General features: G+C 40.8%; 2 protein-coding genes across 3 annotated transcripts in view; one reads left to right on the plus strand and one right to left on the minus strand.

Moving 5' to 3' along the window:
- The window catches only part of LRRC31 (leucine rich repeat containing 31), a 40,859-nt gene extending 37,305 nt beyond the window's left edge, over positions 1–3,554 (minus strand). Inside the window, exon 1 of one of the 2 annotated variants that reach the window (XM_081570837.1) lies at positions 3,465–3,554. The gene's annotated coding sequence lies outside the window, so the exon portion shown is untranslated. The remainder of the gene's footprint in view (positions 1–3,464) is intronic. The other variant, XM_081570835.1, reaches the window with a different exon arrangement.
- Positions 1–14,021, plus strand: part of SAMD7 (sterile alpha motif domain containing 7) — a 69,194-nt gene that overhangs the window by 18,150 nt on the left and 37,023 nt on the right. The gene's annotated exons all lie outside the window — the stretch shown is intronic.

Here is a 14,021-nt window from a genome sequence, read left to right on the forward strand (position 1 = left end):
ACAGGCCTCCTGTGGCTAACAGCAAACTGCACTGGTCACATATTTTCTCCTTGGACCAGGAACTCTATTTCAAGGGAAATAAAATCGCCATGTTTCTGAATCATTTACACTTTACTCATTTAAAAAAATATCACAATGGAAATTCTTTGGTTCTCTCCTACTTTACATCTTGGGTAGCAACAGGATTGTGAGAAATAAAGAAGTTTATATAACTAGGTATTTTGAACATTTAACATACCACAAATCTAGTTTCAGGCCAGGAAATCATGAATAATGGTGTGGGTGTTAACAATACCACATGACTCTATTCTTCTAGAACTTAGAGCTCAGATCACACCAGATCCACAAAGCCTTCTGGGGCAACCCCAGACAGGAATTGTCTTAGTCTCTTTGGGCTGCTCTAACAGACTGGATGGCTTATAAACATGAATTATTATTTTTTTTAATTTATTTTTAATTGGAGGATAATTGCTTTACAATGTTGTGTTGGTTTCTGCCGTACAGAAGCGTAAATCAACCATAAGTATACATATGTCCCCTCCCTCTTGAACCTCTCTCCCAGCCCCCACCCCATCCTTCCCCTCTGTGTTGTCACAGAGCATCGGGCTGAGCTCCCTGTGTTATACAGCGACTTCCCACTTGCTATCTATTTTACATATAGTGTGCATGCCTGCTAAGCCTCTTTAGTCTTGTCCAACTCTTTGTGACCCTATGGACTGTAGCCCACCAGGCTCCTCTGTCCATGGGATTCTCCAAGCAAAAATACTGGAATGGGTTGCCATACCCTCCACCAGGGGATCTTCCTGATCCAGGGATCAAACTTGCATCTCTTAACGTCTCCTGCATTGGCAGGTGAGTTCTTTACCATTAGAACCACCTAGGAAGCCCTTTACATATTGTAATGTATATTAAACCCAAGTTATTTCTCACAGTTCTAGAGCCTGGTAAGTCCAAGATAAAGGTACCAGCAGATTCAGTGCCTAGTGAGGACCTGCTTCCTGGTTCATAGACAGCCATCTTGATCTGTGTTTGTACATAGCAAAAAGGTCTAGGGAGCTCTCTGGGGTCTCTTTTAGGACTGAATTCTATTCACCAGAGCTCCACCCTCATGACCTAGTCACCTCCCAAAGTCCCCACCTTCAAACACTGTCACAGTAGAGATTAGGTTCAACATATGAATTCTGGAAGGTTGCAGTCCATAGCTAGAGGGATCTCTCAGGCTTTTGCCTGTTTTCCCATACCTCTGCTCTATCTAACATGACAATAACAACACAATACTATACTAATTCTACAGTACTGGATCTACTGCATCTCTGTTCTTATCTATTATTACCTCGAGGGTTTATCTCTACAACCAGCATGTTAACTCTGCTCCAGGGTCAGAGGACCGCTCATACCTGTGCATACACAGCAAGTTGCCCAGCACAGCACACTTTGATGATACTGCTAGTGGAGCACATAGTAGGGGTTCAATAAACATTTGACAATAAAATGTTGACAATAAACAGTTGACAATAAAACAATTTACATTTTTGTCAGTTGTTTGCATATATTTATTTTACATCCACAGTGTGTACTGCTACTTTGTTCTAAATTTAGAAAACAAGCTCCTTTACCCTCCCCTCCCCATTCTTTAGTTACAAAGTGCTGCACCACAAGTTCCAGCAAAGCCCCCAGGAGTAGCATTCCCTACCTATTCATCACATCTATTGATCACAAATGTTCTGTGCTACACTGCGCTACCCTGACAAGATGAAGGTAAACATGACTGAACGCAAGCAGAAACAATCTTTGGGAAAGCAGAGATTTTGCCATTGGAACTTTACTCCAGTTTTTAAGGTTTTTTTTCCCTCACTGAGAAAGTAAGCAATTAACCTCAACAACCAATGCACAACCAAAGCCTACTGACTTATTGTTCCCTTGTTTATACCTTTCCTGCAGTCACAGTTACCACCAATTCTCAAATTCTGTGGTGAGGGACAGTATCATGAACACACAATATCAGGTTTTCACGCATAATTACATGGAGTTAATCCACCAGTTCAGACATGACTGACTAGAAGACCATATTCTGCCCAAAGTGAAGTCGCTCAGTCGTGTCCGACTCTTTGAGACCCCATGGGCTGTAGCCTAGCAGGCTCCTCCGTCCATGGGATTTTCCAGGCAAGAGTACTGGAGTGGGCCGCCATTTCCTTCTCCAGGAGATCTTCCCCACCCAGGGATTGAACCTGGGTCTCCCGCACTGTAGGCAGATGCTTCACTGTCTGAGCCACCAGGGAAGTCCAAAAGAACCCTTAAAGACTAACAATTGTTTACAAAAAGAGTGAAACTCTGTGCCATTCAAGAAAAATGTGGTCAGGGGACTGTCACATTGGTGACTAAAGCAACTCGAGTTAGTGTGTCAATTTTCAGAGTAATTTGGCCATAATAAAGTTTCTTAAAGTCCAGTTTTAGATACATTCTTTTAGACTTTGGGGACAAATATTAATTAGATATATGAGCATTCTTTGTAATATCTGGCCTTATATCCATTTTTCCCAATGTTACCGAGGCTCCAGCTGTTTTACCTGGTAAATATTTTATAAAACCGGGAATGTTGTTAACTCTGTTTTAGTGATGTCTTGTAAAATGGGGTAGTGTCGGCTAGATGCTGTGAGAAGTGTGATCCTAAAGACATGAGCTCAAGGTCACTCCCAGAGAAGAAATTTGGGGCCAAAAAACCCTCTCACTGAGGTCCTTGTGATAGGACAGATAGGTAATTAAGTAATTAATCTCACTAGGGGATTGTGAGTAAAGAAAAAAGTATGAGAAACCCCTGCAAATTAATGACTACTCAAGAAATAAGGTTTGCTTAGCCACAAAACCAAGCAGGCTTGCTTAGCGGCAAAACCATGCGACAGAAGCATGAGACATGCCCCGGAACAGTAAAACAGTGGCCTGAGACCCACATCCTGCCCAGCGAGTTCAACAAGTTAATGACCCTTAAGACGTACTCTGTGTACACATGAAAGTCAATAATTTATAGAAGGGTGACATATCAAAGTGAAAGACTCTCATTGTATTGAGGCCTGAAATGATTTTTCTCGAGTGCTGAGATAGTCCTGGCCTGACCATGTAGGGACAAGAAAACTCCCCACGCAACGTGGAGGAGGAACTGATGAGGTAAGAACGTCCACTCGAGGATGAGGAGGAAGGTGGGCTCCTCCCTCTCCCCACTTTCCCTTTGATTTTGAAACTGTATCCCACTAAGTTTCAAAGTGAGGCACATTCTTGCCCGCCTGCTCGTAAGCCTATCCTAATAAATCTCTTCTTCTCTATCACTTTGTCTCACACTGAATCCTTTCTGTGCCGAGACACAAAGAACCAGGGAGCCCCCTGAAACACCCTAAGTTGATTTTTATCATTTCTTTTTAGATTACATATATAAGGGATGTCGTACGATATTTCTCCTCTGTCTGACTTACTTCACTCAGTATGACAGTCTCTAAGTCCATCCATGTTGCTAACAATTCTAAGATGTAATTTGCCTTGTTTACTCCTATACTCTCATGACTGGACATGATATGTGAAGTTTTCCAAAGGCTCCGTGATATGTGATGTCATAACAGATTGAATAAAGAAGGAGAATTCAGCTGTCTTTGTCTAAGCCAGACATTACAGAGATTGGCAAAAATGCAAAACAATGCCATTCTTCTCACTAATGTTTTTGGGGAAAATATCTTTTTTGTAGAAATATGTTACTTATATTAACATGTAATGGGTTCATTGTTGTTTTAAATGAATTGATATTTTTTAAATTCTTCTGTAACTTCTAACACAGGAAAAATTGACAAACATTCCCATTTGAAAAGAAGTTTTTAAAGGCATCCGAAACATTTTGAGAGCAAAATGAATCCTGAGGCCAAAGAAGTTTGAGAAGCACTGGTGTAGGCAAACAACTTCGAATTCATATATCCTGCCACTTACGACTTAGCTCTCCACACATCCCAGCTTGAAGAGTGTGCACATGCATACACACACATGCACACATCCCAGTCAAGCTCTTCACCATTTCATACTTAAGGGGAAAAAAATGGTTTAATTCAGTAAGTAAATATTAACTGACTTTAATTATTAATTAAATTAAATTAATTAGTAATTAACAAAGCAATTAAAAGAAAAAAATCCCCAATTGAGTGTTGAAGGTAAAGGAAAATAGATTATGTTACCCCATATAGGGTTGTAAACTGTCACTGTTGCCCTACCTCCTGAAATCCTAACACCACTGTTTTACTAATTTTCTAAATGTTATTTGTATAAGAGTATTCAAGTCCAAGCGCAGTATAGGATGTCCTTCAATGAAATATTAAGCAATCAGAAATAAATCAATGAGTCCTCTATTTATGCTGATGTAGAACAATCTCTAAGACATATTATATGATAATAATAATGCCTAACATATTATAGGGCTTTCTACATGCTAGACACTGTTCTGAGCATTTAATATACCTTATAGCATTTAAACCTTAACAAACACTCATATTTTCCTCCATTTTAGAGATTGGAAAATAGCCTCAGTGACTTTTGTCCCAGGTCACATTAGTAAAAAATGACAGAGCCAAGATTAGAACACAGGCTCCAGAATCTCAGCTTTCTTTTTTTCCAGTTTTATTAAGATATGGTTGACATACAGCACTGTGTAAGTTTAAGGTGAACAGCATGATCATTTGACTTACATACATCATGAAATAATTACTACAGTATATTGTGAACATCCATCATCTCATAAAGATACAAAACAAAAGAAAAAAAATTTTTCCTTGTATGAGAATACTTTGGATTTACTCAACTTTCACATATAACATACAGCTGTATTAATTAATCATGTGGTACATTGTATCCCTAAGACTTAACTATCTTATAGATGGAATTTTATACCTTTTGACCACCTTCCTCCAATTCCTCCTCCTCCCACCTCCTGCCTCTGGTTACCACAAATCTAATCTCTTTTTCTATGAATCTGTTTGTTTCTTAAAGCATTGATATAATTGACCTACAACCACAATAAGTCTAGTTGCCATCTGTCACCATGCAAAAATATCTCATGATTATTGACTATATTCCCCACACTGTACATTTCATCAGTCACTGTACAAAATGACTCATATTTTATAACTGCAAGTTTGTATTTCTTAATCTCCCTCATCTATTGATGAGGAAGCCTCATCTTTTAATAGTGAGCTACACCATAGTACCTCTGCATTTCAAGGCACAGAGTAGTTACTATTCGTAATTCTAAAAGGGGAGAAAATACCTATACACGTTTACTTATAGATGCATAAAGTATATATGAAAAAATATATTAAAAGGCAGTAACATTGATTGCCTTTGAGTAGGAAACTTAGAGTTGAAAGACAGGGGAGAAAAGAAGATCTTTGAAAATTTTGAAATTTTTTAATTATTGAAATATTGAAAATATTTTTTTAATTTAAATAATTTAAAATAAATAATAATTAAAAAAAAAATAAACCACGTGTCCAACTTTTTCCAAAGTGCCTCCCAGAAACTCAGTACCAGATACGTGTTGTGTAACACGGATTTGTGTAACAACTGGCATTTGGCTCTTGATTATTTTTCATGTACTCATCTTTCTCTACCAGATTATAAACACTTCAAATGAAATACCACCTTCATACTTATAAGTCCTGGAGTTCCCTGAAGTACTCAGCACAGTACTGGGCATTAGCAAATGCTTAATAAAAACTTGTTTATTAACTGGTAAGCCTGTTACCAAGAAATTGAAATCCTGACATGAATCCAACTTTATGTGGCAAGTTGTCTTTTGTGATGAAAACCCGTGAGACCAGGTCAACCAAGGAGACGATCAGGCACATGCTGATCAGCAAAAAGAGAAGCACCAAAACTCCTCTTTAAAAAAAAAAAAAAATATATATATATATATATATATAATATTAGAAAAAAATTAAAGTGGTCATCATGGGGAATATAAACACTTTGCTGGATTCCCTATAAGCATCTTATAGTTTGCATACTTGTTTACATAATAGTGCACTGTTGTCTTTTCAAACCCTGCCTGCCAGCCCCAGGCCTCCAATCACTTAATCTAGTTGGGAAATCACAGGGAATGGGAGATTGTTCCGTGATGATGTAGTCTACTTGTCTTCTTTTTGGATAAGTTGGTCATGCTGAGCATTTGTAGAAAAGTCATTTAGAATCCCAAGGTATTTTATAAATGAAGCAGTAAGGGTGGTGGGTTACTATCACATAATTGAAGAGCTAGCCAGCCCTCCTAAAGGTGAAGGTGATTGCGACAAAATAAAAGCTCAGGCCTCTTGTCTCCAATTCTGAGAACTGAATTTTCGGGACAAATCTCTAGTATAGATGCTAAAATTGGTCAAATTTTATTTTTCAGTAAGAGTGGTTGGCGTTATAAAAAGAAGGCTTCACTGTTTGTACAGAAAAAAAAAAGCAGATGAAAAAATTTTCCATCATTTGAAGAGACTGTCACACAAAATTTGCAAAGTGTCTCTACCTAGCTTCCTCCAATCAATAGGAAAACTGACACACAAAATGTTACACAATATTCACCCACAATATTCTGCTTCCTAGGGACTGTAAGAAGGTCCAACCATCCTAAAGGAAATCAGTCCTGAATGTTCATTGGAAGGACTGATGTTGAAGCTGAAACTCCAATACTTTGGCCACCTGATGTAAAGAGCTGACTCATTTGAAAAGACCCTGATGCTGGGAAAGATTGAGGGCAGGAGTAAAAGGGGACGACAGAGGATGAGATGGCTGGATGTCATCACCGACTCAATGGACATGAGTTTGAGTAAACTCCGGGAGTTGGTGATGGATAGGGAGGCCTGGCGTGCTGCAGTCCGTGGGGTCACAAAGAGTCGGACACGAATGAGCAACTGAACTGAACTGAGGCACATTTGCATTCTTCTAAGGTCAGCAACCCTTAACTTACAGAAATGAATAAGTGAAATCACTCAGTCATGTCTGATTCTTCGCAACCCCATGGACTGTAAGCCTGCCACACTCCTCTGTCCATGGGATTTTCCAGGCAAGAATACTGGAGTTGGTTGCCATTTCCTTCTCCAAGAAATGAATAACTCAGGGTAAAATTTCAGGTGGTGAAACATTTAGAAATTTCTGCTTCTTCTTAAAGATGATCTTACTAAGTTCCTTTCAGTTCTTAACTTCCTTTGATACTATAGCAAATTATGTGTAAAATTCCATGTTTAAATTTAGAAACTGTCAGAGGAGAAATTTTTATTTTATCCAAGTTTGCTTTTAAACTTTTACAAAAAAGAGGCAGGGAGAGTGGGCTCCATTTCAAAAGCCAAATGCTGTTCTGAATTTTTTTATCGTTTTGGAGACTAAAAGATTATTTTTGAAGATATAGAAGTTGATTTTATGTTCAGACACATTGGAAAGATAGCCACAGCTTCCTTTCATAAACCATCATTACTTCCAACACCAGCCTTACTTATTAATGTTTCATAATTTCTAAACATGTTTCAGAGCTATTGACAAGTCTGAAGGTTTGCAATTTAGACCAATATCAAAACAATTTGGTAATAAGAGAGTCCTCATAAACTGAATATCATAAAAGCACAACAGAGGAAATCTGCTGCTTGGGATAGAACAAAATCTTTACTTGAGTCTTTGAGAGTTTATCTCAACCAGATTACTTAAACAAGCCCTCTATTTAGCAGCCTGAGTCGTAAATACATGTTTATCCTTTGGTTTTGTGTATCGGCATTGAAAGGCAATGAAAAAGTACTCTTTAGTAATTTGCTTTATCAATTATTTTTAATCAGAGCTCATTTCCTTCTCAAAGAAAGTTACACTTTCTAACTTCAGATTTGTCCTTCTTGGAGAAATGGACAGGATTCTCTTTCTACATCCGTGAAGCCAGCCTGTGTGTCTCCTCTCCTGAACATTCACCCAGCTCAGGCCTGCTCACCAGATTGTTGGACATTGAAAGAGCCTGGTCAGGTGCCAGGACACTTTAGGAATCTCAGCTGTGCTCAAGGCCAAACTCTTGGCAGGAAACTGGGCTGAGCTTTCCAGGCCCCAGTATTGGTGGCCAGCAGCCTGGTGTCTTTTATGATGTTTGGCTTTCAGCAGGCAAAGGTGGTACTCTCTGCCGTTGCCAAGATTCCTCCCCATCCAGTGCTGTTGTGTTGGCTAGAGAGCTATATCCAGTGACCTCCTAGGTGGCCATCATTTTTAAAACAGTGTTTATTTCAAATTTATCTCATCATTTTAAATTTCTACTTGGAGTATCTTGTTTTACACTGTAAATAACAGTACATGTGTATAATTTATAAATAACCATATGGTGGTGATTCATGCTTGAAAGTATTTTCTAATGAGAATTCACAATAAAAAAGTTTGGACACCATTACTTTATGAGAGAAAGTTCTGGGAAGGGTCTCTATGCCCTTTTCCCAAAAGCAATTAAAAATCTTACATGTAAGACTTTAAGCATCAGCTTGAAACAGCACCAAGAGGCCAAAGATGGGACAGTGAGCATTAATGTAAACATTGGATTAAGACATTAAATAAATTTAAAAGTCATGGGTTCATAATGATATTTTTAAATAATCTCATTGGTCACCTATGGAGGATGTTTTATTTTGAAGAGAAAATCAAGCTTGAATCTGCCTTTCCTGGTTGAGCTGTACCCTCACACTCAAGGAATAGCAGACTTAAAACATCATCATTTGGCAAATCTCAAATGAAATACGATCTAGGCTATGACTATCAGTAGCCACTAACATCACAAAAAGAGAGAGAACCGAACATGACGTACCTCCTGATGGGAGATCCAACCCCATCTTTGACAAAATTCCAAACCTAAATCAGATCGAGCATCTAAATTTCATAATGAAATTTTAGGAAGTACAGAGGGGGATTTCCCTGGTGGTCCAGTGGTTAAGAGTCCTCCTTCCAATGCAGGGTATTCGGGTTCAGTCCCTGGTCAGGGAACTAAGATCCCATGTGCCCCAGGGCAGCTAAACTCATGGGTGCATTGGCAGGAGGATTCTTTACCACTAGCGCCACTGAGGAAGCTGTGCAATTTCAGGGGCTCCTGCTTATAATCCCAGGTACAAACTGATATCAGTTTGTATGCAAAAATGCAGCTCTTGTTTTACAATGCTATTCACTTCACCTTGTGAGTCATAGGATTTCATTAGACCCCACAGTGTTGACCAGACCCTCAGGGCTCAAGAATTCCGAGATGCAGTCCCTTTCTTTACCTAAATGCCACCCAACTTGCTGTGCAGGCAGGTGCAGAATCCTGGCAGTGTCCAGGCGGGTCAGAAGCAGGTCAGCGGCCTGCTCTCCTGCTTCTGAAACCTGAACAAGACTTCCTCCATTTTAATTTCCCTAACACCACATCAGAAAAATTGTTTCTCTAAAGCAAGAATTTCAAAGGCTCTAGTGGAATTCAACAAAATTACATGAAGTGGACCAATCTCATCTCTAAGGAAAAGCCAAGAAAAAGAAGTCATGATTAGCTTGATCATTGTTTCATACAGGATTTCCATTTTAGAAGAGGAAATCCTGCAGCATGCTGTGCTCTCAATTAAATATTCCATACAGGAACCATCAAGTGTTGTTGAAAAAAATGAAACCTTGTTGTACATGCACATGTGCTGGGTCAATGCTTCTCTCTACCGCCACCTGACTTCTGGAGGACTGGCCAGGGCAAATGCTGGAGACAGGCTTCATTGGATCCATTCATCAAATTACTTTCAAAAGGAGACACCTGAGTGTTTAACCCAATTTTATTTGTCCTGTTTTTAAAATCTTAATGCTTGCTGGGCATATAGTAGCTCCTATAAGTGTTCACTGAATGAATATTTGTGCATATAGTATTTTATAGGATTTACACTTGTTCTTCAGGGAAGAGGACATTCTAGCCATTCATCAGAACATGGTATGGACAGAGAACACAGTTGCAGGGATATAACCTCATTGTGATAGATTGTGAGAACCACTGTCCCTTTGGTTCCTTGATATTAATGTTCCAATATCTGGCACTCTGAGGGCTTCACTGGATGCATTAGTTTCCTACAGCTGCCATAACAAAGATTCACAAGCTGGGTGGTTTAAACATCAGAAATTTTCTGGCTCACAATTCTGGAGGCTAGATATCCAAGATCAAGATGTGGGCAAGGCTTGGCTCCTCCTCAGAGCTGTGAGGATGTATTGGTTCCACGTCTCTCCCCTAACTTGTGGTGGTGTGCTGACAGTCTTTACTGTACCTTGGCTGGTAGGAGCATCACTCTGATTTCTGCCTTCACGTTCACATGCTGCTCTCCCTGGGTGCATGTCAGTGTCCCAAACTCCTTTTTCATAATGATGCAAGTCATTGGTTTAGGGCCCATCCTAACAACCTCCTTTTAACTTGATTACTAGGTCCTATTTCCGGTAAGGTCACTTTCTTAGATTCTGGGGGTTAAGACTTCAACACATAAATTTTGGAGGGACATGATTCAACTCCCAGGCTCCCTGTCCTTGGGAATAATTACACTGCTTTGGACATTTTCCAAGGAAACCACTGGGCTCCAAGGCCCCAAGTTCCTCCTTTTCCTATTGGCTACAAGGCAGCCTTCCTGGTCTTGCTTCTGACACTTCCTAAACACATGAAGCTGTGGTTCGTGTTGCCTGTTCTGGCTCTTAGTGGCCTGGGTTTGTGACTACTACTTCCCTATCATTGGAACATGATTCTCAACTCTCTCCTTTCACTGACATAATCCTTAAAGCTGTAGAAGAGTTTCTCCCCTGCCAGCAAACACAACTTTTGGGCCTAACTTCCGGTGGCCTGGCCTCAAACTCACTATTGTGTTCCTTGAGCCCCTTTAAAAAGTAGCCTGATCATTTGAGGGACTTGGGCTATATTTCTCAGATCTAGAGAGATATGAGCAAGTAATAGAGCACTTCTCCTCATCTGCCCTTGAACTCTTCTCCAGGGATCAATTTTCCTTCCTTCATTCAAGTCATGATACATCCTCTACTTTTCAGGGCACCCCAGGCCCCCTAAACCAAGGGCAGCCTTCATCACTTCTTTGTTTGAGATTCATCTTGATGCTCTAGAGGTCTGTAACTTCAACAAATTCACCACCCCACTTGCCAAGATCCTGAGGGATTCACGCAAGCCGGAGTCCTAGTAACCTGCCAGGATACTCAAGATTTCCCATGGCCAGTTTGCAAATCAGGTATCCATCTAGCTCTCAATATATGAGAAATATCATCACATAAACATCATTCCTGCTGTTTGGAACCTGTTCCCAGAGCAAGCAAACAAAGGAAAGCCTTACCCTTTCAGATATGTAAAGCAGAGCTCCAGTTAGATTGGCTGCATTCCTAATCACAGATTCCAAAATTAGAGCTAGGAAGATGACAGCTATGGACCCAAGTTCCCTTAACCAAAGAATGCCAAGCATCATTACATAAGATGTCGAGAAACTTATGTTCACCTGTGTTTTCTAGGAGTAGACAGTTATGCTCCAGGTCACCATGCAGTAGTAATAATTGCATGCTGAGACCTCAATTGCAAGAAAAAATGAGTAACCTGGAGAGACAGGACCAGGAGTTGGAGAACCAATAAAAGGCCCAGAAACCCCAATAGCTCAGACCGGGGGTGGAGATGGGAAGTGGAACGGGGTGAGATCTGCTCCAATCCGCTCAACTCCCACCTAAGGCTGTGTGTGAGGATGAGAAGCTTGTGAAGCCAGATAGACTTGGGTTCAAATCCCAGTTCTGTCTCTTACTAGCCTAACTGCATCTTTGCCTCAGCATCCTCATCCATAAAGTGAAAGTAATAATAGTACCTGCCTCCCAGGTCTGTTGTGATGAATTCGTGAGATAATGTGTAGGAAGTACATGGCATAGGGCTTAATATAGAGTAATCATTCAATAAATGTTAGCTATCATCATCATTATTGTATTACATCTGAGGTACTCTTGAACCCAAGGCTCTGTTCTGGTGAAAGAACAAAGATCACTCCTCTGGCCCCAGCTGCCTGCATTTATGGACATTCCCTCTCTCTCTAAGCTCAGATTGGCACCTGGAGGTCAGCGTTTTCCTATGAAAAACATGCTGGCATATTTCTCCTGAAGGCCAGAGCAGAACTGCCAAATTTCTTTGGCATTTTATAAGATGGAGGTTGTGTTCTCTAATGTTACATTTCGTAGTCACCCTCTCTTCACAGCTCCCACCATTTGATGGAATATGGCTAGCTCATCGATCTCACCAAATAAAACAAAATGCCCACGAAACTAGAACTGTCCCCCAAAATGAGTGACTCAAATCCAAAGGCGCTTTCTGTAATTGAGAACAGGGCTGTGGACAGCCTTTTCCTCCTGAGTGACAGGGTGAAACTCTAGCTGCAGATGCCCAGGTAGAAAGGCAGTTGCCATGGTTTCTGAGGCAGGAATAGAGAAGAAATATCATTTTGCATGCTGCTGCTGCTGCTGCTGCTAAGTCGCTTCAGTCGTGTCCGACTCTGTGTGACCCCATAGACGGCAGCCCACCAGGCTCCCCCGTTTCTGGGATTCTCCAGGCAAGAACACTGGAGTGGGTTGCCATTTCCTTCTCCAATGCACAAAAGTGAAAAGTGAAAGTGAAGTCGCTCCGTCGTGTCCGACTCTTTGCAACCCCATGGACTGCAGCCTACCAGGCTCCTCCATGCATGGGATTTTCCAGGCAAGAGTACTGGAGTGGGGTGCCATTGCCTTCTCCGTCATTTTGCATGAAGAGATGGAAAAGATCTCACCCTTGTTTCTCACAGTACATCTTTAGAAGGGCAACAGCAGGTGACTAGAAAGGAGGAAAAACTAGTGACAAGAAAAACTGATGTATTAAACCTAGAGACAAAAGAGCAAAGTTACTTATTTTTCAATTTTATATGTCATCCCAGAAAATCACTTGACAAGCCAGCAGTTGATTCTCTTTGCAACTGACTTCTGTTTTTTTGGGTGTGTGCTCATTCAGTCATATCTGACTCTTTGTGACCCCATGAACTATAGTACTCCTGGCTGCTCTCTCCATGGGATTCTCCAAGAAAGAATACTGGAGTGGGTTCCCATGCCCTCCTCCAGGGCAATCTTCCCAACCCAGGGATGAAACTTGCGTCTCTTGCATCTCCTTCATTGGCAGGTGGCTTCTTTACCAGTGACTGACTGGTTATTGCCCATGAATCTTCCTTGGGTCCTCTCTCTTCCTTGGGTCCCTTGGGTGAACTGGAGGAAGTCTCATTTCATGGTTGATCCACACAGCAACCAGCTGCAACTTGTTGTCCCTCGGAAGCTCTTTCTTCTTCCAGTTGAGAAAACCTGGGTTTATGACCCCAGGATATGGCACGAAGCATTTATCCTTGGTCAGGGTTCATCCCTGTTACATCAAGGGTGATTTTGCTTAGTTAAAAATTGGGGACATTGGATTATTAATGAGTGAATTTCTGCTGCATTTTTGACTAGAGACCTGAGAAGGGGACACTACAAAGAAATGAAAACAGAACAGCACTTGTGCAAAATGGTGACTAATGTGTATAAGTGTTTGAGTGTGTTGGTGGTGGGGGCTGGGAGTAGGTGGGTACCTGGGGAAGCTGCAGTGGTGCATGTAGGCTGCATAAAAAAGGCCAGGCTGTTTTCCCCTCAACACCTCCCAAACACGTTTTCAAGCATTTCATCTCTAATTATTTTCCAAACCTACTCAAAACCACAAAGTATTTAGAACCTCCCTTTAGGTGATGAATTTTAAAACCTCCCTTCTGTTGTAGGAAACATAGCTCTGACTCATGGATGCGAGGACAGGAGGCATGAACATTGAGCTTGATTCTCCTGGGGTCTGAGCTCCAGTTCTTAGAACTACACCCAACATCAAAGATGTCACTTCCTTTTGTCATTGCTATCCTCCCAAGATACTGTCCTTATGACAGCTTTAAAATCACATTGTAGGGACTTCCCTGGAGAAGCAGTTGTTAAGACTTTACCTT

Source organism: Giraffa tippelskirchi, chromosome 2, assembly GCF_054371585.1.
Source record: "Giraffa tippelskirchi isolate mGirTip1 chromosome 2, T2T-mGirTip1v1.2.pri, whole genome shotgun sequence".
Classification (NCBI taxonomy): Eukaryota; Metazoa; Chordata; class Mammalia; order Artiodactyla; family Giraffidae; genus Giraffa; species Giraffa tippelskirchi.